The 25,615-nt window shown below is 42.8% G+C and overlaps 1 protein-coding gene across 5 annotated transcripts in view; it reads right to left on the bottom strand.

Annotated features, from left to right (window-relative positions):
* Window positions 1-24,475, bottom strand: part of LOC117774437 (gamma-aminobutyric acid receptor subunit alpha-3-like) — an 84,989-nt gene extending 60,514 nt beyond the window's left edge. Inside the window, exon 1 of one of the 5 annotated variants that reach the window (XM_034606862.1) lies at window positions 23,887-24,475. The gene's annotated coding sequence lies outside the window, so the exon portion shown is untranslated. The remainder of the gene's footprint in view (window positions 1-23,886) is intronic. The other 4 variants (XM_034606863.1, XM_034606864.1, XM_034606865.1 and 1 more) reach the window with 4 other exon arrangements.
* Between the last annotated feature and the right edge of the window lie 1,140 nt (window positions 24,476-25,615).

Here is a 25,615-nt window from a genome sequence, read left to right as displayed (position 1 = left end):
CTTTATGTTCCCTATTACAAACTGCAGGATGCCCTCTGGAGATGGAGGTATCATTTCCTGTTATTATAGTGTCTGTCTGCAAATTGCCTTACTAATTTCCGGATAGATTGCCTCCGATTTTAGTAATTTCCACTTAGATGGGGATCGTTATTGTGTCATTTTTAAGACGCTGAATGTCCAGTATGAGCACATCTTTTAAAATACTTTGATTGTTCTTTGCCCTCAGGTTAAAACCGAGTTGTTTCACCACTGCTAGTTATGGTACTTTGTTGTAGTTGGAAGGGAGGATGAGTTCTCATTAAAGAGACACAGCACAAACTGGTGTAATGATGTGCTCAGTAAACACAAACAGTTAAGTTTCAAAGGACTAAAGAGAAAAAAGTAAAGATCTAATTATTCTGATTACTCAGTCTATAAACTTCATCTACATCATCTCTGCTCGGTTCCGTTCGTGTTTCTTCAACACAAGCACCAATTAGGGCCAGATTGAAAAATCATCAGGAAAGCATATTTACAAGTGCCGACAAATTCTTTCCATAAAAATAAGACAAACAGGCATTCAATTACTGGCTGCCGGCCGCTGTCTACAATTCTGCACCCGACTCACCAGTACCTGTCACACAAACCAGGGGCTCAGCAGTCCCCGGGGCTCAGATTGTGCTTCAAACACGGGAACTAGAATGAATGACAAATAGGAATAGACGCGCTTTTGTTGGCAAATTAAAAATAGCTCGCCTAAGGTGACAGTAGACCTAAAGAGCTCTCCATTTCCTGCTCTTCCAACATTTGTTTTCCGTTCTACTGTCAGTTCGTCTTTTGTCTGGGGGGGAAAAAAAGCATATGCGATGAGTAACGCTATCACTTGACAGAATTAAAAGGCTTCAAATACCTTTGATTCAAATTAGCTGAGTAATCTGACTGGACAACTATGCTCCTGAACAATGTGTTTAAACAAGATGTGGCAGTTCCCTACTGGAGACAGCAGATGCAATCTCAAACTGTAATATCATACAGCTCCGTGGAACAAACACGAGTCCCACTCCTGCGTTTAACGTGCACCCCAGAATGTCAAGGAAGGGACCTCATCAGCCAATAAACACTGTCGACTGGAGTGATTGTTGAATTTAGGACACAGCTCTATAGCCATGTAATCCAAGTGGCTGTTAACTAAAAATAGACCTAAATCCCGTCACTACTGTTTGATGTGACGGTCATGCTCTGTGCGTCGACACAGTGATCTTTGCAGTTCATTGTTCAACTAAATGCATAAACAGGATTTCAAAAATGATCTCACGTTTCATTTGAAATATTGGTGTAATCCAGTTTATCTTTGTATGTAGAAGTTCAGTCATTTCTATTTCAACAAGTTTTATGTTGCCGTACTGACACTGACGCTTAAATGTGTCTCACAAATACAGTGGAGTTCAGTTGAAAAGTGAGTGGAGATCAGTCGCTCCCAACCGGGGATTCAAAAAAGTTGTAGATAAACAGCTGAAAGAGTTAACAGTGGGTAATGAATAAAAAATATTTTGCTTGGCTTTATTATGATTGAAATAAACAACTCAAAATTTGATGATGAAATTGTTAAAAGTAATGGATAAATAATTGAAATTTCTCAAAATAAAGCGAATGGATAAACAATTGAAATAACGTAGCTGAAAGTAAGGCTATGAAACAGATGACTAAATATAAGGTTGACGGACTATTGGTTAAAATAGTTGGATAAAAGGATAAAAGGTTAGCCTTTCTTAAAGAAACAGCTTTATTATTGGACTCACTGTATGGATAGATGGTTGCAGGTACTTACAATGTCAAGCTTCTCAAGAAAAAGTATACAAACTTATAGCACTGATTGGCCAAGTGTATCAATGACTTTGACTGATCCAGTTTGACACAATTAGTAGTGTAACATCAGAACGGCACAAAGTAGAGCACATATCTCTGCCGCGGCCCAGAAATCCCCTTAAATTCCATCAAGCTGCACCAAATTTCACACACTCATAGATTTCAGTTCCATAAATGTGCCTTTCTAATCAAGATCCATGAATAATTCCCTGGGAAATCAGTGAAAATGTCAATACATGTCTCGATCCTGCATTCTTCCAGGATTGGAAGTGGTAATCCGTCCAGCAGTTTTTGCGAAACCTCGCTTCTAGACAAGCAAACGGACGGGGGTGAAAACATAACCTCTTTGGCTGAGGTAATCAACGTGATTGGATATGTGTGTCTGGCCAAACAGGTTGGGAAGCACAGTTGTTCGACGATGCTCTGCACAGGGACCACAGGTGGACCAGTAATGAGCGAGGACACACTTCCTCTCTGTTTTGTGACTGTGGACATGTACGTTGTTATGATCATTATACGCTGCATCACTACCAGCTAATCAATCCACCGGGCTGCCGGGCAAAACTGTTTCCACTGGGGCCCATCACGGTTGTATTAGTGCGGTGATAATTTGTCAAGATTTCCGGTTTGTTCCTCACAGACATGTAATGAAAGTACCGAGGATCCATTATGAACTCGGCACTACATGACAATAAGCTGTTGCTGTTTTTGGGGCAGGGGAAAGATAAATCTCATGCTGTCAATTTCCTCTTGCTGTGCCAAGGCTTAGCTAATTAATGTTCGGAGCGAGTCTACAAACAAAGGACTGGAAATAACTATAAAACTAGACTGAAAAAGCCCAAGTGGCCCTGATGGTCCAGTTTAATCAAAGCTAAACATATTTGATCTCCTCTGAATTTAAGGTGAAGTGACTTGATAAATGTTTTTATAAGTCCTAAACTTGGCAGTCGAACCTCACTGGCTGGTTCGGCCGAGATCTAGGCTACTTTGAAGCTCAGTCTCCACTGGCTGCACATTCAGGGGTGAAAAACGGTGCTAAACTTGTCGACGCACAGGAGCTGTTTATTAGCATAACGAAATTAATAAAAAAACATACCAGATGGAGTTATTTTTACAGTGACAGATTTGGACTTTTCTTGTGTGTGTGTGTGTGTGTGTGTGTGTGTGTGTGTGTGTGTGTGTGTGTGTGTGTGTGAATTTACATAACAGTGGAGCAGGAACAACAGAAATGTGGTTTTCCGAAAGGAGGCCAAAGTGGTTAAAAGCAAAACACTGTCACAGCACTGTAAACTGTTATATTTTGATATTAGCAAGAAGCTCAGACCCTTTTTATTTCAAAAAGTAAAATGAAACTCAAACACAAAAATGTGTTCCAAGCGTGCTTGTGGGTGACGGTGACGACGACTTGATACTTGACAAGACGAGACGTTCGGGGGCTTAACCTCTCATCATGGCTGGGCAGCAGCAGAATGGAGACGAGTGATGGAACAGTAACAGAGACGGCAGAGAAGAGCAAGCTCCTGCAGGTCCTGGGATGTTTAAACACATCCACATGTCAACTCGGTTTCCATATCATCATGATATCTCACTGCCGAGGCAAAGTCCCCAGTGCTCCCTGGACCGCATGATCTATTTCACCCATTTTTACCTCCAGTAATGAGGTTATGTTTTCACCCCTGTCCGTTTTCCTCGTTGGTTGGTTTGATTTGAGGCAAGATTGCACAAAACCAACAGAGCGGATTGGCACGGGACCTTGATGGAAGGATGTCGTTTAGGATCCTGATGAGGAGGCAGATCCAGGAATTATTTTTCACTCTCTATAATATTGCGAGACAGGGAATTATGCATGAATCCTAATGAAAAAACATTATGACACATTTAGGGAACGGAAGCAGATTTTATTGTATCACTTTCTTTAACACTGCAAGACCATTTTTAGATTTTTCCTAGGATTTTTCTATGAGTGTTTGCAGTTTGGTGCAGCTTGATTGAAATTAGAGGACTGTTGGACCTTGGCGAAGGCATGTGCGCCACTGAGGGACATTCAGGTTCATTCGTATTTCCCATGTAAAAGTGGGGGAGCAGAACCCAGTCCCTTCTGTGTCTGAATGAAAAAGATTTGTTAAACACCTCGATTCAATATCGCTATAAGCCGTGTAATGGCAGATTTTGCATTTGTGTAATGTTTAATATAAGAACAGATATGTATTTAGAAGAAGTAGATAACAAATGTGTTTCTGTGACTTACAAAAGTTGCAGAGGGGACTATAAGTGTTTATGGCCCCCACATGTGTGTCTTAGCAATTGCTTCACTGCAGGGGTTACTTAGTGTGTCTGATAGAGATGGGTGATGGGAACTCTGCATTGTATACAGGACTGGGGTCTTTTGATGTTGTAAATGAAGATAGAGGATCTCGGAGACAGATTGTCTCACACCAGAGGTCACACCAGGGGTCTGGGACGGAGATCTGAGACAGGAACTCTGCCCAACCTGGTCAGACATCAAGAGGCTGAAGAATACCTTTTGGCTCCTCGCAGGGAGGGGCTTCTGATTGTATAAGTGAAGTGATTCTCCTATGCTCTGTGCTCATTCTATACACGTTACAATAGGTGGCTGTGTGGGGTGAGCCCACCTGCAGGTGTTAGAATTGAACTTTCCGAGAGACAATGTTATGTGTGTATTATTATACAATAGAGTATCATTATTAAACAGAAACTGCCACCACAGCCGTCAACAGCACACACATGTCAAGCTCCAAATGAATAAGATCTGTACGTTTACCCAGTTGAGCATGTTTGCACACACCGTGCACAGCTGGGCTATTCTCTATAGATACTGCTGAATCTACAATATTTGATAACCATTTATCAAATCTGCAAAGTATACAACACAGAAACGACTGGAGTGCGTTCTCAGTCACTGATACCAGCAGAGCTCGATGAACAGTGTTGACACAATAATCCTGATGATTAAAGACAGTCCATATTCTATAGAGCGCAAACCATTAGTCACGCAATATTTTCCATAAATAATTCACAGGTTCCAATCAGTTCTTATTCTTAAAATAATTCTAATTTGAAGAGTGGAACTGAGAAAAATACCTAAGCTTTGTTTCCAGACTAGAATGCAACATAATTATGAACTTAATGGGGTGATTTTGCCAGCCATAAAACCCATTTCGCTACTGGGAGGAAGAGATCTTATCCGAGGGATAATGTAAATCAGTGTGACTTCTACAAGCAGACACAGAGAAGACCAAACAGCTGCTCATGTGCACACAAGTCACTACAGCTACGAAATGAAAAAAAACCCACTGGAAAGCGACTGAAACCTGGGACAGGGCTCCTGCCTCGTGGGCAAAATCCGTCAGAGTTCATCAGGGATTCTTGGTGGAGAGCAATACCTTCTCTAGCACTCACCACCTGTGCACGCGTATCACCTCAGGTCTTGTTCCACTGTTTGAAACTCAACCAACAGTGCTGACTGCAGACCTTGCACTGTTTTAACCTTTAGCATACTCCCAATGGCCAAGTTGGTACATCTTTATGTTCTCCTCTCAGATAGCAGCGTTCCACATAATGGCAGCAGAGTAAATCAGCCACATGTGAGCAATAACTGTAAGAAATACACATCCTGTTAACAGTTTAAGAGCCTATTGTAAGGTTAATGGTGCAAATGCCACAAATGCGAATTTGAGTAAAATCATCAAGCATTATTAAATAAAAAGAAAAAAAGAACAATAACATAATCAGCACTTGTTCTAACACTAAGATACAGTGCACGCTAAGAGTGAATCGATCTAAAAGCTCATGGTGCCATTATTCTATAAACATACACTGTGCAATCAACAGTTACCTGATAATGATAAATAATAACATAAGACTAATCTATTGCCATTGTAAGTGCACAGTGACTGATACTGTAAATGGAGCATTTGATTCCTTGGAGTTTAAATACTCAACAGTTATTATGATTTTTAGATTATTAAGTACAGGTAGAATAATAAGTCAACTTTTCTTTGAAGACTATTAATGCAGTACCCATTCTGAACATGCCTGTTTGGAATAGGTTGCTTGATTGGTCTGTGGTGATGCTGGTTGCAGCTTTCTTTCTGAAACTGTAAAAGTGATTGAACCGCGGTAAAGTACAGACCGACTGTAGGACTCAGTCCACAGAACCCTGAAGCTGCACCACCACTGCAGCACAAAAAGCTGTTCATAGTTTATTGATTTTGAAAGTATCGTATGTCAAAATTACACCAAATTCAATACCGCACTTCCTTGGACCCTTAGCAATACACATGCCAAGTGCGAAGCCAATGAGAGGAATGGTTCTCAAGATATACCATCCACATACGGACATTTTTGCAATTATTAGTCAATTTAATTTTGTTGATTAATAATTTGCATCAAAAGTAACCCAAAGATACTGCCAGAATTTTATTCTGAAAAGACATTTCCTCCCAGCACTTCTTAGCAAGAAAATGAATGTCAGAATCACATTTGTATGAGGCTTAACCAGACAAGATTCCTTCAAAGCTGATAGCATTACATGGCCGGCAGAGCGGGGTCCCACATGGAGCGGAAATTAATATCTCCGTTCAGACTGTGACAAGTTCTGCATCTCCTCAATGGATTATGATTACAGCTGGAACAAAGTCTTTGCCCATTAGCAGGGGTAACCAAGCTGGCTTACAGTGAGAAGGAAGGGAATGGGAAGAAAGATACACTGGCCCAGTGCTCATGGTGCATTTCCATTAAGGTGGAGACCTGTGCTGTGAAAACACACAACCTTGAACAAAACCTGTGACTTTGTGCAGCACAAGCATGTTTCCATGTAACAGAGAATAAAGGGGAGCATGCATGTCTTGCTTGGGATGTTAGGTTTGCGCACTCTGCAGTGAGTAAATGTTACCTGCAGCTGTAAGAGTAAAAAGTTCACATCTGCCGCATTTGTCTTTTCTTCCTCTCATCCATGCAAAATTTAAAACTGATCCACTTGCAAAAAAATGTAAAAAAACTGTTTTATTTCAGTGGGAGTTGGCTGCATGGCAACATCTGTGGCTGTTAACGTTCCTGCAGCTGCCTCCACGAACAAAACATTCTCAGAGAAGGAAGCATTTGAGTTTTCCATTTACAGTTAATTATCACGCAGGATTTAAGCAAAGGAAACAAGACTCGTATCTTAGATACAAGTACGAATGGGGATATTGGAGTTGGATTACACTTAATAAGACAGTGACTCCTACATTATACAGAAGCTTTAAGGCAAAATAACCCGAGCAGAACATTGTCAGACTCTTAAAAATGACTCTCCTCTCCTGTCCTCTGCCTAGTCACATATTTAGCCAATTAGTTCACAGTGACGTTGACTCAGCCTGGTTCGGCGCTGGGAATTATATCGCGGGTCAGCATGGTAACCTACTGCTGCAACGATGCAATGGGAATACAAATGAGGGTGTCGAGAAAATGCATCTAATAGATACAGCAAGCAATAACATAGCAGTGGATAAATGGCAGTGGGAAGGAATTGAGATGGAGTACTGAGATATGCATTTGGAAGGGAGAGCGGGCATACTGCATGAGATGACACAGTACCCGCAGGCAGATTGAACTCGCAGGTGAAAATGAACAATGAGGTTGAAAGCCTCTTGGAGCCGGGCCACAGTGGACCCCTGTTCAAAACGACATTGTTCCGCCTGCTGGAAACCTGTGAAATCACATGTGAATTGATGATGCCCCGCGCTAATTGACCCTGAGGGTTCCGGTATTATTCATGGCTAACAGCAGGTTCCACTTGTTTGCGGTGGCAATAATTGTTTCTTCATTAACCTGCTGACTGGTCACCTAATTCATTTTCAAAAATCGTTGTATCTCACCACTGTGCGATTGTTCAGTTTTTGCTTGGTGGGCTGCTTTGGACCCAAGGGGGTCTGCCGGCCCCGTAAAGCTCCTCATTGTTGAGTTTGAGTGTGGACGTTAGAGCCAATGTGATTTTGAGTCCTTGATATGAAATTCAGACTAAAGTCTTAATCGTAAAAACCAAAAATAATAAGCTGTATAGGCCATGAGAACGCTGACTAATTGGAAAAGTAATATCCAGAACCTAAAATAAGAAGTAAAAGGCTATCAACAAAATGCTATCTTTCAAATAATGACATTATGTACTCAGACTAAGTATCTGCCATTAAAGTCATCTATTGAACGAAAATACATTCATTATTACTAAATAAGTTTTCCGACTGCATCACCGATCTTCTCTGAAATCTCCATCTTGTAATGAACCATTTATTTAATATACCGATAAACTCAGACATCTCAAGCACAGGAGGTCTCAGTTTGTGGTCCTTTGTGCAGCCAATAGTCAGTAGCGGTTTTAAGTCTGAAGGGTATCATCTGCCTGGTTGATCCAAAAAAGGTAAAAAGTAGCGTATAGAAATGGAAATTGTAAAGAAATCATTTGTGCCATAAATGAAAAAAATGTAATCTATCTCCAGCACCATTTAATTGGTGATCCTTTAACCTAGTCCACCCTGACTCAAATCAAAGCCATATCTAGGTCATAGAGTGAGTCTGAAAAATGTAACCGCATAAATATTTCAATTCAGCAAGTCCATTCACGAGACTGGCAGATAATCCTCCAAAGTCACCAGAGAAACAGGGAAAGCAACATAAAGAGGGCGCACAGTGCAAACATCCGTCTGACTTCATCATGTCTGCCGGGTCCTGTGGTGTCTCTCCGAGTAAAGACGCACCACTGCGAGAACATGAGATGGGCTGTTTATCCTCCGATGGGACTTCCATGTCACTGCCATCAATCAAATGCTTCCCACATCACTTCGTATCACTATTGGAACAAAGATGATCTGTGCATGAACATGTCAGCTGCTCTCCCGACATTTATTCGCTGTCGCTCCTGATTGTGCAGCAATTTGTCCGTGCTTGCAGCGTGAACTAATGGAGAGCCATGTTGAGTCACTCTGCCACTTTGGTCCAGGGCTGAAATGTCCCATAAAAAATTGGCCCGGTTTGCCTTTAAATTTAGCTCAGACAAAAGATTAGGCCTCTGACGGTTTGCTCCAGAGCCCCAGCATGTCACAGTTTTCACTTATCCAGTGTAATATCTCAACATCGATTAGACAGACCGGCAGAGAATTTCGCACAGACGTTCATGTGCCCCAGATGATAAACCCAAATGATTTCGGTGATCTCCTAACATTTCCTACAGTGCCACCAAGGGGTTGACATTTGCAAGTTTGAGTGAAATGTCTGAGCAGCTATGAGATGGATTCCCATGACATTTAGAACAGACATTCATATCCCCCCCTCGGGGTGAATTGTCATGAAGTCATCCCTTGACTTTTTCCACGCAAACCAAACTCGGTTGAGAATTTTCAGCAAGTTCAACATATTGTGGACAGCCAACCACTGCAGTACACAAGTATCTAGTTACATGGATTTTATTGATATTGCTAAGGTATCAATTCTAAACTTAAAGGTAGGGTTGGGCAAGTTGTTTCAGGGTTTGTTGAGATCCTCTTCACAGCCCAATTACCATCACTAATAAAGTTGTTTGGGGAAAAAAAGCTGGTGTCTGTGGGCCTCGCAGGACTGTGATAAACACGACCAATTTCATTCTTTGACAAGAGGGCCAATGGGTGGAGGTGGAATGCATCGGTTGCATTTTTTTCAAAAGTGTAGCGTGATCTCTTGCTGGCTTCTCCAGCAGTACCGAGCCGAGCTGTAGAGTAAAGCTACTGTACAATCTACACAATCAGATGGATTTTGCTGTGGGTCATTGGTCAAACACATCTTGGTGTGTAGCTCAAGGTAAATGTTGATAAAGACTGGTAAGTACATTAGAAAATCAATTTAGAAAATGCACAGCCGCAGTTTGTTTACACACTACACCCTGCTTATGTATTCTTAGACCTTTACACGACGTCACTGAATCTATCCAACTTAAGAACCTGAAGTGGCTTGATCAGAAGCTATCGATCACACTAACAGGCAAAGTATTCACAGGCAGCCTGGTAATTCAGTGGCAGGAGAAGCTTTGGTCATTACTAACATAAATGACAGCTATATAGCCCACGTGTAATTGGAATGCAAGGTTTCACTCTCTTGTAATAACCATACATAGAGCAGCAGAGTTCAGCACATGCACTAGACTGGTCCTGCAGAATAATTTAAACCATAAATCAAACATCTACGCTGCGGTTCACCTTGAAGCTCTATAGGATTGTCTTCAGCACTTAGCCAGAAATTGTGTTCAATATGTTTTCTTGTTTTTTTTTCATTCAGGTCAATACTGTAAAGAGTGAAGGATGTGTATTACAACCACATGGATATGGTGTAAATGTTTATGATGACGGCAGCAACAGCCTTTTTTTTTATTTCTGGATATAAATTTTGAATCTGTGGCTGAGGTAAAGCTCCAGCTTCCTGCATGAAACAGACAGATGATGGCAAAACAAAAATCTGAATGTGTCACAGATTTTACGGAGGGCATCAAAACCTTGGTAAAAGTGACTGAACGCTTGACTGAAACACTGTAAATATTTAAACAGTGTAAGGGTGAAAAACACAGCATGTTTTCAATTTTTTAATACATGCCAAAAATGTGATCTATTTGGACATTGGAATGAAATTCATTGAAATTCATTGAAATATAGGGAATCCGCGTAAAATGCGGGTGTGTCAGTGTCATAGATGTTATTATAGATAACATGTATATCAAACAAATCACTTGACTGAACAGGCAATTCATCTTTTAACTTATCAACACTCAGCCAGATATGTCGGTGTGTTGGCCACAGGCAACGGTGGTGGTCTTGCCTGAAATACATTAAGCTTGCAAGAAAAATCTAATCTTATCTCGAGAGCAGGGACTGTGCAGAAGACCTTACACTGCAAATGTGGATCCCACAAATCCAGAGACGCACATCAAATTTCATTACCCTCTCATTACACCACGCAGATGATGGAAGATATATTCAAATTTTTATCTGTGAATGTCAGTACATGCACGTAAATAAATTCATAGCTTTTCCATTATCCTCCACCGTTCTCAGATATCTTTTCCTCGGCCTCGATGAAAATCACTTTTCTTCCACTGGGATGAGGTGAGTGTGACTTTGAACAAGCTTGTGATCAGCTTTGGGTCCTGCTGTGAGTCTTTGTGGATGGGATATTTACTGGGGCTCTTTGTGGGGCCAGTAAGATCCCACTTAGTGTGAATGATGGCAGCTGTGAGGGCGCCTCTGGCAAGTGTGACTCCAACTATGGCTGCTTGGTCTCATGTAGAGTACAGTGCCAGCTGCTCAGGCTGTGCAGCACTCCAGTGAGCATGACTGATTGTGGCTGAGGTAAGCACGTTTCTGGCGACAGCGATGCTGAACGCAGCAAGGGTGAGTTCGACTCTGGCTGCAGCTATGGCCAATCGCGGCAGACAGAGAGTGCAGCCGGCTGCTTGGACCGCGGCTGCGTCATGTGAGTGTGACAGAGTATCTGTGACGAGCGTGATTGTGTGTGCTCTGTGTGGGCCGCTGCTGCCGCTGCTGCCGCTGCTACTGCTGCACAGGCTGACACACTGGTGAGAGTGATTCTGGTGATCAAAGCAGCTTTGACTGCTGGTGCAGAAACGTATCACTCTGGTGGAGTTTGCTGGTTGGGCAGAGACTGTGATGAACACAACTACAACAAGTGTGACTGACTGCAGCTGGGCTGAGCAGGATTCAGTTAAGCTGCGTTCATGCCACTCTGTTTCAAGCTACGACTGGAGTGTGGGGCCAATAAGCTCCAGTGCTCCTGCAATCTGCACACACACACACACACTGATGAGTGTTTCTCTGGTTTCTAATCTGGGCAGCCTCACACAATTTAAATTCTTTGCAGTCAGAGGAAAATATGACTGTGACAAACTAGACTTTATCAGTGATAATAACTCCTTGGTTTTCCTATAATATGGATAATTTAGAGTATACAGAATCAATTTAATCTAATTTAGTAACAGGAGTGCACACGCACAAAGGTCCATCCCACATGAAACAGAGTCCAAGTGACAGGTACACAGACTTAAGAGTGAGTTCTAGCTTGAGGGAAAGAACTGTGATGAATGGCACAGCTTAAATTGAAACTATGAAGTCTGATTATCTGCTTGAACAGTAAAAACGGTATGAACCACACGGCAAATAGCACTGCACACACCTATTTAAAGATCTCTTTTATCTCGTTATTATTATCGTAAGTAAGTGTTTTGGGTTCATTATGAAACTGTGAATATGGCAGGCAAGATATTTAATGGGAAACACAGGTATAGATACATAATGTGCAGGCCTACAATATGTAGAATCCTGGGCTTTCTAAAGGGCATTTATCAGTGAAAGTGATAACTGAATTCAGCCGCTGACTCCCACACCTGCCGGCATCTGCCGAGGACTCAGTGTTCCATCACAGTCAGCAGAGCACAGATCAGACTCACCACACTCATCATCACACCACTGACACTGCTGTGTTACATCATTCAATCCTGCCTTCAATCTTAACAATAGATGTGTAAGATAAGTGACAAACTAGTTTTTAAACAAGCTCGGGGAACTGTGAATCTATTTCTGTCACCAGTGTCTTCAGACAAGATGCTTATCGACTCGAAAAAACACAATCACTGTCAGACTGAACAAATGCCAGACACTGCTGGTCTGAAAAGATTCGACGAGCCGGATAATCCAACATGACATAGGTGTTTACATGGAAATTATAAAAAAAAGAGCTATTTCAGCTATTTGTACTTATTTATGATTGATTCTTACACATTGTGGATTAATCTGTTTATAGTATCTTTGATCTGTATGTAAAACATGTATTTGTGACCTGTGTGGCACTTGATAAATGCAAACGCCCTTTGAAAGGTATTGATGATTATAAACAGAGTGCCCTTGTCCTGTCCAATAACTGTTGGCACTGTTTTAATACAATGGAAAGACTCACACTCTTACTCCTGCTTCAGTGGATACAGTCAATACTGGCGAGATTGTAAAATGAAAGTTTTTCTGGCAAACTGATTAATAGTTTCTGTCATTCTGTTAAATATTGGCCAGTATCGCCAACGGTACAAACTATTTATTTCAATAGTCCAATAATAGGACTTCAAAACTCCAACAACAGCTTCGAACCAAATTTGTATGCCTTTCTTTCCTCATCCATTATTGAAAAGTGACAAACTTCCTTCTCAAAAACCCTGAGCGTTACTCATACACAACACTAAACAGGCCCTACTCGTTTCACTTTAATGGGTGTGTGTGTGTGTATGTGTGTGTGTGTGTGTGTGCGCGCCTTATTGGTAAAATAAAAATCAAGTAAAATCAGGTTTGTTACACTGAAAATAGGAGTAAAAACATTAAAAAAAGGTTGTTATAAAACCGAGGGAGGAAAAATAACTCCACATTTGAATTTTGCTTTTATGATGATTAAGCTTTGTATTCCAGTGAATTTGAATGAGGCCAGTACACGGTTACTAGAAAAGTAAAAACGTTGCTGGGATCTCATTAAACAAAAAGGTTAATTAATTATTAAAACTGACCTCAAAGGAAGTGCTTGAAATTGGAAAGCAATCTATTAGCATTCTGCATTCAAATTAATTTCATAAGCAAATTGCTATTAATAGAGATTAGCCAAAATGTCATCTGGACCTAAAACACCAACAAAAAGTATTGCTGTTGTGTAGTGTTTTGTGCGATGTGAGAAATGTGCAACTTGTATGGACTCATGGGAATGTAAACAGTGTATGGCAAACAGAAGTCTTGGTTTGGCTGTCTACAATGGAATCCCCATGAAAGCCCGAAAGTACGGCTGGGCGATACGACTTCAAATCAATATCACAATTACTTCAAACTTTGACCTCTATTACGATTACTGAACGATTATTTTATAACCCCCCCATGGGAAGCTTCCCTCGGTGCATTGCTCAGTTTCGGTCAACAAGCAATTCTGCACCTCTTCTTCTCCAACAATGAAGTTAAAACAACTCGTTGCGTCATAATCTGCAGGAGGAACTCCTCTCCTGTTTTTAAATACGTGATTCGTCAAACACAAACTAAAGTCCTGAAGCCTACGTGTCCTTATAAATTCTGATTAGTGTTGGTGTTTATTATGAATGTGTAATGTGAGTGCAGGTCAGCGGGGGAGTGAGGAGGGAGGACATGCAGCAGGGTGACACAGCACGGACCGTAGCGGAAACCACACAGTTCGTGAATGCACGCTTTGGGGTAGATATCAACCAAATTAACCGACATGAGCAAAATTAGGTCGGTTAGAGGTTATAAATGTCGGTTTTGAAAAATGTTGGGTTAATTGCCCAGCCCTACCCAAAAGGCAAATTAGTCATTAGACAGTAGCCAATGGGCTCCAAGGTTGGCCTGAAATAGACAGCAGTTATTGCCACCTTTTGGAAAAGGGCTGGTAAGTTACTGACTCGACGCAGGAAGCAATGGGTGAATCCTAGCCTGAAATATGGTTGAAAACTCTTCTCGTTATAATTATTTGTTGAAACTTTACACAACAGAATTATGTGTCACAGAAACGCATCACATTATCGAGTTTCTGTCCGTCTGAAGGAGAACTGGAAAAGGCCACGTTAACCTGTGACAGGGGGGGGGGCGGTCACTGCTGCAAGTCATCCTGTCCTCACAGATAAGTGTGTTCACATTCTTGGCATGCAGTCAAACTTGTTCAAGGTGGGTGTCGGCGCGCGACAGACTTGTCCGCTCGTGTGTCTGTGATGTCCATGGATATGCATCAAGGCAAAACCAAGGTCTGGCTGTCCAGCTCAGCGACATCAGGGTGGCATCCCTGCTGATTGCCGAGCGTGTACTTTCGTCCTGCCTTTTGTCTGACTGGTATTTGTGCCTTCAATAGATTTTTGCATTTGTGCACCTCAAAATACTCAGTTACAGACTCAAAGATCAGTTTTGTTTTTGCTTTTAAAGACCATCCTGAACATGCACTCTTGAGCAGATACAAGATCAAAGTGATACTGCTCTGACAGGAATGCTGTTTGTGTGCAGGACACAGCTGGGCCTGTAAGAGAGTTTAAGTGTAGCCCCATTAACGATTACCTTGGATCAGAATTCAGAAGTTGGCCCCATGGCTGCGCTAAAGGTCTTATTCTGGTGTTTTTAGTGCATTTAAAAAACTGCAGCTCATGTGTAGTTTGTATTTTTGACGCAGGATACAACATAACATCCATAAACACTCCTCTGGCAGCCTGGTGCCAGCCAGGTGAAACTTAAGATCTTGAGACAGTTTCAGCTGCAGTTGTGCGCGTCACCACAAGTGACATGCAATGCAGTTTTCTCACACGAGAACTTGTCTTTAACTCTTTAGTGAGAGTGATGCACGAGCGCAACCGCCATAGATTCAATTCATTTAGTGGTAAACACTGCACAGAAAGAAACTGCCCATTTATTCTGATCCACACCAAAATGTTATGGGTTCCTTCCTCCTGACCCATAACGCATCCTTCCACCAAGTTTCCTGGTCATCCATCCAGTAGGTTTTGAGTAATTCTGCCATCTAGCAGACAGACAAACAAAAAAAGATATTACCTCCTTGGTGGAGGTAAAAATCAATGCTCCTCTGCCCAACCTGAGTTGTAGGTACTTCAACAATTTTTACCTATTGACCAGATTTAGCCTTTTAAAGAATAATTTACATGACATTTATAATGCATTTTCTTAACCCCCTTGGCACCTAACCAGAGTGCTGTGTTTTAACCTATCCCTGACCATGTTATCCCTATTATAAGCCTACTTTGAATATTTAATAGCTCAGATAGAAACATTATCTCCAGAAGCCACAACATTTCTATTTGAAGCGCTTACAATGACGACAGCATACACTGCTACAGTGTGAGCACAGCACCGCTGTAAAATGCTGCAGTGAGGCTTTGAAAGCAGCGAGTGAGGATCACGCCTTCCCTCCTTTGGCATCTTCTCACCTCTCACTGTTTCATCATCGATTTCAGGAGCTGATAATGTTTATGTTCTCGTAGACTGACCCGGCCACAGCTTGTCTGTGAAGTTGAGATTCCTGCACGGCCGGCCCCAAATCCTCATACAGGAGCCTCCAGACAGTTTCCATGTCAAGGTTAAAGCTGAACGGTGACCATGCCGTTTCTGTGCTGAGCTTATGAGGGAGCCTCCAGCACACTGACGTCGGAATTAAGACCTTCTTTTTTTATCATCTCTGTTTATTTGGCCATCCCTGCTGCCATGTCTGATCTCAGGGTTTTGGATTCCATATTCCCATGGATTCTTCTGTTTATTGAGGCTTTATAGTTTTTTTTTTAGCTTTAGGTTCGTCAGTCATCATAACCTTGACTCACAGATTTACTGTGGTAAATGCCGACGATCAGATCGTTGAACTATTTAGATGAACTATTTATTTGATAATTTAAACTGTGACGTCCCCTTATGCATTTAACACTAATAATTCCACAGATATCATCAAACCTACACCATATTAGAGTATGGCATAAAGACGAGGCTGAGACTTATGGTCTCTGTTGTGTTCTGTACAGAAATACTTTGAATTACCATAGAAATATTAGAGTCCTTTGCATAGACTATGTCATAAAACTGACTGCTTGACATTGTGATGAAGTCTCTTTTTACATGGCTCAAACCTGAACCTGTAAAAGGTAGGCTCTGACTTTATTGTCCACTGGAGCTGCTGCAAACTTTTATTACCTTCTTACTCTATTACTTTTATTAGCTCTTTATCTGCTGAGTATTCTCTTGATTAATTGTTCAGTCCTAAATACTTCAGAAAAATACTTAAAAATGTGTGTCATAATTTCCTAAATCCCAAGGTGACATCCTCAAATTGCTTGTTTTTCTGGCTAACAGTCCCCGACCGGAACATTTTCCATTTATTATCATATATGAGAAATAAAAGCGGTAAATCCGCACAAGCGAGAACCTGGGACTCATGAGTGTTTGGTAATTTATTCTGGAAAAAGTCTGCTTAAAAGATCCGGTGTGCAGGATTGAGGGAGATGTATTTGCTGAAATTAGATATATAATATTCACAGTTGTGTTTTCATTAGTGTATAATCACCTGACACTAAGAATTGTTATGCTTTCATTTGCTCTTAATGAGCTTTTTACAGCTACATCGTGAGCCCTCTTCCACGGAAATCTGCCATGTTGCACCGCTAATTTTTCATTCTTTACTCTGCTTGGAAGGAGAAGGATGAGTGGAGGGATATTCAGTTAGTTGCGACCAGACACTGTGTATAAAGATGGACGACATGACGGCTCCGCAACCCTGCATCCCCTGAACGTTTCTGTGCAGTCTCTGACTCCAAATGGCGTCTTCGGTGCAAGATGACAGCGTTCATATGGCTTTATCTCTGCATAGAGGGAAGTGGAGACATGTTGTCCATCTTCGTATACAGTCTATGGTTGCAGCTGCCATGTCACTGCAAGGTGCCACGAAAAACCCTTCACACTGGACCTTTTTAAATGATCAACGCTGTGTTATCTTAAGGCCACTGCTTTCCCAGTGAGATCAAACGTCTTAAAGGGATAGTTCACCGGAAAATGGACTATGGAAACTCTTCTCGTTTGGAGTCTTAGAAGTAAACTTTGTAGAAGCTGCATCTGATACAATTGAAGTCAATGGTGACCTACACTTCAGACGTAATAAAACAACAGGAAAAACACAACATGCCTCCATACTGCTCGTGTGGTGTCATCCAAGTGTCCGCAAGCCCCGACGTTCATATTCGACTTGAAACGAGGTCATTCACAGTTTGTTTTCAGCCTAAATGTCAGCTGATATCTTCTGAGGTGCATTCTCGGACACACTACTTCCGCTTTTTGAGCCACTTCCAGTGGACTTTTAGGCTTAAAACACAGTGTAAATGACCTCGTTTCGAGTGGAATATGAATGTTGGGGCTTGCGGACACATGGATCCCACCACACGAGCAGTATGGAGGCATGTTATGTTGTTTCTGTGGTTTTATTACCTCTGAAGTGTCGGCCACCGTTGACTTCAAAGTTTACTTCTGACACTCCAGAAGTGTTGTATGGACTCAAACACCCACCCCTCCATCGGCATAGTGGTGAGTAGATGATGAGTGAATTTTCATTTGTGAACTATCCCTTTAAAGGATGAAAGGAAGCCAAATCAGGCAACAGTACCAACCCAAGAGGTGCTATCTACGTGCATTGTCAGATTTGGTCCATGCTCTCTCCATGCTGGTGTTGATTATTTAGTTTTTATGATTCTGCACTTTGATGGGAGCAGATGGCCACTCGGTAGGGAATATGTCAGGACTGCAAATTAATTTTGGAAAGATTCATTGCGGGCCGCAAACGCAGAATCACATGTGAATTGTTTTTCTTGATTAAATATTGTGTAGTGAACACCAGGCTGCTGCAAAAAGAACCAGAAAACCATATACGTGCTCCTGAGCGCCTCATACTGATTGGTAATGTCTTGACATTCCACGAGGCAAGTTTCCTTGTCGATGCAGTAAAAAAATAATTGGTGTCGGAGATTATGACACCCTCGGGACAATGGTGACACAGGTCCATTAGAAAAATATTTCTAAGACAATTATAGCTTTTCTCTCATTTTTCAAATCCCAGAAACCACTCGGCACCTCTCTCCATATCAACGCCAGGCATCATGTAGAGGAGGTTAGCAGCCATGTAAAAGGTTTAATCCTCTGACTGTCTGTGCCTCTGCAATCACAAACACGTCACAGCACACTTAACTGCAGTTTGTGCCACACAACCTCTCTTGACAAAATTATTACCCACCGTCTTTGCCAGCAACATTTCTCAACTAATCTGGACCAGGCACAAAAACCTGACCGCTCACTGTCTTTGACTTTAAAATACCTTTTAGTCTTCTGCCAGCTTCAATCAAACGTCCAATATTAAATGCTTTAATTCCTTTTCAATGCCGGTCCATCACATTAATGGGTGATTGGACTGATTTAAGAAGGTTTTTACAGTTTTAAATGCAGCGTTTATCTTCCGTCGTCAAAAAACATTTCAGGTCTTGAATGTGCGTCAGGGGTTTCTGAGGACCTGCAGTCGTTCTACCTCTCCATTATTGTCGGCCCAGAGGCTCCAGGCTCCTGGGCCCTTCTGGCACTGGAGAGATTTTGACTATCAGGTTTAACTAACCTGTCACCTTTAAAGTTCACAGCACAGAACAGACATGTGGTTTAGGAGAGTGGGGGGAAATAAGAGCGATCAAGCTGGCATTGTACGACCTTTAGTCACCTATGTGGGAATACGTCTCTGACTGTCTGTGGACCGAGTCCTGCAGCAGGTCTTTACTTGCCTTGACTGAATTACTGCAGGTCACTTTAACAGTTTCAGAAAGAAAACTCCACCATCACCAAAGACCAAGCAAACAGCCCATTCCCGAACAGGCAGGTTTAAAATGGGCACTGCACTTGTCTTATATACAATACAATACAGAGACATTAATTCCAACACAAATGCAGGTTCCAGTTGTTCCAATCTGAAAAGCTTCACTTAAATATCTGATATTTGTTTTTGTTTTTAGGATGTGATTCTGTAACAGCGGTTTCCTGCTATTTTCCTTCCTACGCTGCACAAACAGAGAGTGAGGTACAAAAGGTTAAAATCTGTAGTGATAATGGAACAGTTCACGGATTCATTTGGAGAAAAGCTGACTGAACCACAACAATGTTCCACAAACAAATACATTCTCTACCTGAAAATCTGTTTTTTGGCAAGTATACTACAGCTACTGAAGTACAATGCAAAATTATATTTTAAAAATGACAAATTTGATCTGACCGATTATCTACCGTGAACAATGTGAACGTGGTAACCACGCAACTGTTGCACAGGCTCTCGCGGTCGTTCATCAAACAATAGTCGATGATTTTCTGTGCTCCTAATGTACTTGTTGAAAACGTTTCATGCAGTCTTGCCAAGCGGATTTTTAGTCCCTAAATGACGGGGATGTACATTTGCATGGGAACATTGTTGTCACGACTCCTCTGTCTCTGCCAGCATCAGTAATGCAAGTCGTCGGATTGAGGATTTTTTTCACTCAAATCACAGATTTGGCAGAAAATGTGTAAAGGCTCAAGGCCAGTGACATAAAGGATCATAAATCAGTGGGTGTTTAGAGGTAACATTATTCCTGTGTGAATGGAGCTCCAGTGATTAATCTTACTCCTCTCCTGCACATAAATGGGGAAATAATGAGGTAATGAAGGAGGTAAGTGAAATTCTTGCAGGCAGTGAGTATATGTTGAGAGATTCGGAGTAATGCAGAAGTCCTCCGCACACCTTAAAATATTCAATTGCTTCACTGCAAATTATGTTTGGTTGTGCTGGAGCAGCGAGGTGTTCGTGTGTCTGCATCTCTCCCCTGACTGTATTAACGCAGCCTCCTCATTGTCCTGCTTTGTTCCGCTTCTCATCATCTTTGCCCGTGTGGAGCCGAGCTCTAAATTTCCCCTCAGAGCTTCTTGGTCATGACTGACATGATCGCAGTCGTCCAACATACTTAGAGGGCTCTCGTGATTTTACCACCCGTCAGCCGGTATCATTATCAGCATCAGCCAGTCGCTTTACGCTGTGGTCCCATCTCCACTTGAGCTGTGTGGCTGATCTCAGCACACACTGACATCTCGAAAACAAGCTTCTCACTGTGCGCGTGTGTGTGTGTGTGTGTGTGTGTGTGTGTGTGTGTGTGTGTGTGTGTGTGTGTTTACTGATTAGTCTCCAAAGCAGGATGTATACATTAACGTGGGCTTTCCCCTAACACTCTGGAAGATATTCCTCCCATTCATTTCCAAATAATTTGAGATACTTTGCTTTTTACTGCGTCATCCCTTATACTGTGCCTGGAGGAACAATATATAGAAATGCTAATCCCTGCAACAATCTGCCTCTGTCTTCTTCGCCATGCGTTCAATTTGCCCTGCGTTTGCATGCAGAACCCGAAGATTAGCAATTACAAACAGATCCTCTAATCACGCCACTTCAGATGCAGGAGCACGGCGTATCTATAATGTACCTCCCCGGGAAAAGATAACACCTTCTCCTTCAAACAGAATCTGCTCTCCCTGACACAACCCCGATAAGTTTGATGTCGCTTCCCTTCCCTCACTGCTCCGTATGTCTCGACAGATGAAGAAACTGGCTGGGAAAAGTCATTTACTTGTGGTCACACTCACGAGTCTGGGGAGTCGTTGCATTATGAAGCGTGTAGAGCGCAGACTGAGAGATGGCTTGGGGGGGGGGGGGGGGGGGGGGGGGGGTAGGCTGCCACAGATGACTGTGCATGACATCAAATGTGAGGTGCGGTCAAAAAACTGAAATATGAGATGTGAAGGGAAAGGTCTCCTGCTAATGTGGCAACTGGCCGGCAACAGACGGAGCAGAGGGTGGGAAATGATCCTCCGAGTGAATGACAGCTTTTAACCTTGACCTGGATGATGGCCACTAATTAAACCCAGACCATGGCCTCTGACACCGGCTGCTTGAGAAGCAGGAAAAAGATTAAGCAAATAACCGCTACATCATTGCCCCTTCTCATGTGAAATATCTGCGTGTCAAGCCTGTGTGCACACATTTTTCACCTCAGTACTTTTTAAATATGCAGAACCAGCAGGATTGTTTGTTACGCGCATCTTGTCTGGAGAAGGGCCACCGATCACCACGCTTCCCACGCACATGCATCATTCAAATCACCTTGAAGAGCATATAGGTGCTTAGTCAGTCAGTCAGGGGACTCCAGCCAATCCTTTCTCCACGGCTAAAACCATTTGTTGCCTTCATGTGCCACCCCGTTCCCTTTTGGGGGGGCGGCAAAAAAACAAGGTAAACAACAATGCAATAGTAATTCTGAGCGGGTCGTGCTCATGTGGTCTCTGTTGACACGACTCCACACGATTTTTTAAGAAGACAGTTGCATGGGCCTCTGCAGAGGGTTTGATGTTATTTGAATTATTTAAGCTGTTTGGGTGTGATGATAAAGAGCCTGCCCTCCACACATTGGATGTTGGCAAAATCTTACGAGGCCATTGACACCCTACTGTGAACATGGTTGCCAATGTTCTGATATAAACCCAGCGATACTCTGAATAAGACACTGCCATGTAAACTGCATTTTCCGAGGACCTTAACCTGAATAAGGTCATAAGCAATCATCAAATTAAGACATGGGGAGGATTCTGAACTTAGTCTCATTATGTAGACATTTATACGTCTTAACTGCATTATAACGTCCTATTGGAGTTTTCACTGTATTTTGCAACATCAACATACATACTTGATGATGCCTGTGCAGGGGATGGTGCTATGAAGAAGTCACATTTCTTGAGTGAGGGAGAAACCATAGTTATGCTGTGCTTTTGAGGGGAAATGGATATTATGAAGGGTTTGGATGTGTGCTAACATTGCATTTGTGACATTTGCAAGAAGGTCGTTGGAATGTTGGACATATTGTACGTAATGATGGGCCATGATCAGACCATGCTGTGTGACACGTGAACAGGAATATGAATGGGATATTCTATATTATCAACTCATGTAATCATGCATACCATTCATTATCTACACTGCTTAGCCAACCTCCTAGGGGAGTAGGGGGGAGTAGGGGCAGCAATCCCAGCTGACAATGGGCGAGAGGCGGAGTACACGCTGGACAGGTGTCCACTGTATCACACAGGGCCGACAGAGACAAACAACCATGACATTCACTCCTACGGTCAATTCAGTACCCAGAGAAAACCCAAGCAAACAGAAAGACCTCGGCCAAACTTGGATTAGAACCAGGGACCGTCTTGCTGTGAGACAACAGCGCTAACCATCACCATGCTGCCCTTCTGTAAACACCATAATCAAAATAATGTCTCATTCTGAAAATGGTCAATAGTTGGAATAATGGTAAATGTAGTCGGTGGCTGAGAGGAGGGGTGAGGAGATAAAGAGATAAAGTGGGAGAGGGATAAGCAGAGAGAGAGAGAGAGAGAGAGAGAGAGAGAGAGAGAGAGAGAGAGAGAGAGAGAGGCAGGATTGTGTCTCTCACATCTATTTAGCTTCAACCATTAAGAGAAATTAACATTTTATATAAATATGTGTTGTTTCCCCTCGGCTCTCAAGTAAAGTCTCTAATGTTATAAGACAAACAAAGACACCGGTATGAATTTTCCTGGCAGTGTTGTTGTGCTGTGGACTGGGGGTGGTGGGCGCAGACAGCTGCCAGACCCCTGCGCTGTTAGGGTGGTGGTGTGGGGGGGCTTTGTTCCAAGGTTAAGTTAGCCTCTGTCACTGGTTGCGGATGTTTGTTTTTTTTTTTTCTTCTTTCTGACAGGATGTCCACTGATCCAGGGTCAGAGGAGCAGGAGGCAGGAATTTGAAAGAACAAAAAAAAAAAAAACCGGTGCAGGACGCACGACGCGCGCCGTCCTGTAATTGCCCATTAACGGGAAAGTAACAATTTCCATCTGGAGCCGCCGCCGTGTGTCGCATTGTGTCGCCTTGTGTCCACCAGTCCACACAAGTCAAGTCAAAACACATTTAACAGCGCCATTGCCTGAACTGCGTCCCCACAATAACAGGAAAGAAAGAGAAAGAAAAGAAAACACTACTTAATTCCCAAGCGAAGTGTTTTTCTTTATTTTATTTTATCATCATACCAGGCTCCAGTGTGTGAACGACGCGCAACACCGCATCCACATCAGCAGCAGCAGCAGCAGCAGCAGCATACAGGGGGGAGACCTGTTAAACCATCAATTACACTGCGGTACATAACACAAACAGCAGTTGTTGCATGTGCATGAAACGGTGCCACTGCGCGCATTGGCGAACCGTGCCCATGCCGCGGACATGTGCGTAAAACCTGACAAACCCTCCCCGCGTCACACGGAACACACACACACACACACACACACACACACACACACACACACACACACACATAGCGCAGGTTAATGACAAGCATGTTAAAAAAAAGAATAAGCATCCTCTCACCAGCAGCAGTGTATCAGCGGCGTGTTCTTCCTCCTCTCTCCTCCTCTTCTCTCCGAGTTAATGAGCTTCTGACGATGGGTCCGACTGATTTCTCCCTCAGCTCTTATTCTCCACTGTTTTTTTTTTTCTTTTCTCTTTTTCCTCACCAGCGGTGAAATAATATAAGAGAGGGGGGGGGTCCTCTCGCAAAGCTCTGCCCTCTTCAAACTAACCTTCCCGCCCCCTCCTTATACCCACCTCAGATTGGCGCTGGCCAGGAGCGGCAAACCCTGAACCCGAGGGCTGGTTCGGGAAGCGGTGATCTGTCACACACGCGCACGTTTTTCGGGGAGGACCGAGCAGCTTGTCAGTGATGCTCCCGACAGCTGGAAGGGACTCTTCACCCCCCTCTTATTCCTCCTCCTCCTCCTCCTCCTCCTCTTCCTTGTGCGTTATTGCACAGCAGCCTCCCAGGCAGCAGCAGCAGCGAGTGGGCCCACTTCTTCAGCGGGGGGGCTCTGAGCACTGACGCAGGTGCCCAAGGTCCCAGCACGGCTGACAAGCGATGCCAAGCCCCTGTGAGCTGCTATTGACAGTGATAAAGCAGTCTCATGTGAGTCACTGCGGGAGTAGGAAATGGGAGCAGATCATTTTTTCTCCCCCCCCCCCTCCATTCTGTGACCTTGGGGTGGTCTCATCAGAGAAATGAGCAGGGGGGGGGAAGAATAATCTGGGTAAGGAAAAAATGAGACATCTCCGGAGGTGCTCAAGGTGCCCTTATGCAAGTCACCTCTAACCCCTGCTCATGCAGCAGCAAATAACTACAAGACTGTGCATGCACTGTGTCAACTCCCAGGTGTGTTGGTGGGAATGTGTGTGCCCGACCTGCTTCTGTTCTCTCCCATTCAATGTGCAAGATCAAATGCAGTGGAATTAGCTCCACCTGACACAAGTGACCTATGAGTTGGATTTTCACCTTCAATAATGAATCAATTTGTTGCATTTGAAAAATTGCTGCCGTCAGTTTTTTTACACTTTGGAATCAGTGTAAAGCCTGATTCAGAAAGCACACTGCCTGCAGTTTCTGTCTTGTTTGCTCCTCCCCCCCTAAACTTTGTTTTCATTAAGAAAACAACTTCCTCAATTTGATGACACATGGAACTACAGCCAGGTTCCATCACCACTGACAAGTAGCAGACTTCAATAACTTCACAAAGGATTGAACTTCAGCCAGGTTCTCCACTTTTTCGGCGCCCCTGGAAATCGTTTCCAGTATCGTTTCCGTTAATTGCAGTGTGTTTCTGTATTTCCACGTGTTTTTTTCTATTTGCATGGGTTTTCTTAATTTGCAGTGCGTCGAGCTCTCTTGGCCACCGATATCCACTAACATCTGTTATTTCTGCAATGGGAATGGATACAACCAGCGTTCACTCCCTGGTCAAATGGCTTTGCAGTAGACAGGTTTTTATCGGCTCGGATGCTGACGCTGCTGTTTTTCTGCTTGACTTTATGATGTGCATTGAACTTTCAGGCGCGTAGACAGCCACACATTTTGAACATCTCGGAAATAACGTGCAACAGCATTTTTTTTTTTCGTATCTAGCAAAGATGCAACCCTGGACAGTTGAGATAACTCTGTTTCCGGTGAGTTTGTGTTGTGGAACATGACTCAAACAGAATGAAACAGAACAGAAAAAATCCACTAATGGTCACGAGAAAGGCTTAAGTCACCTTTTTTTTGTGGATTTAA

The sequence above is a fragment of the Hippoglossus hippoglossus genome, chromosome 14 (assembly GCF_009819705.1).
Source record: "Hippoglossus hippoglossus isolate fHipHip1 chromosome 14, fHipHip1.pri, whole genome shotgun sequence".
Taxonomy (NCBI): domain Eukaryota; kingdom Metazoa; phylum Chordata; class Actinopteri; order Pleuronectiformes; family Pleuronectidae; genus Hippoglossus; species Hippoglossus hippoglossus.
Note: the sequence above shows the minus strand (reverse complement) of the source record. Positions and strands in the feature narration are given on the sequence as shown.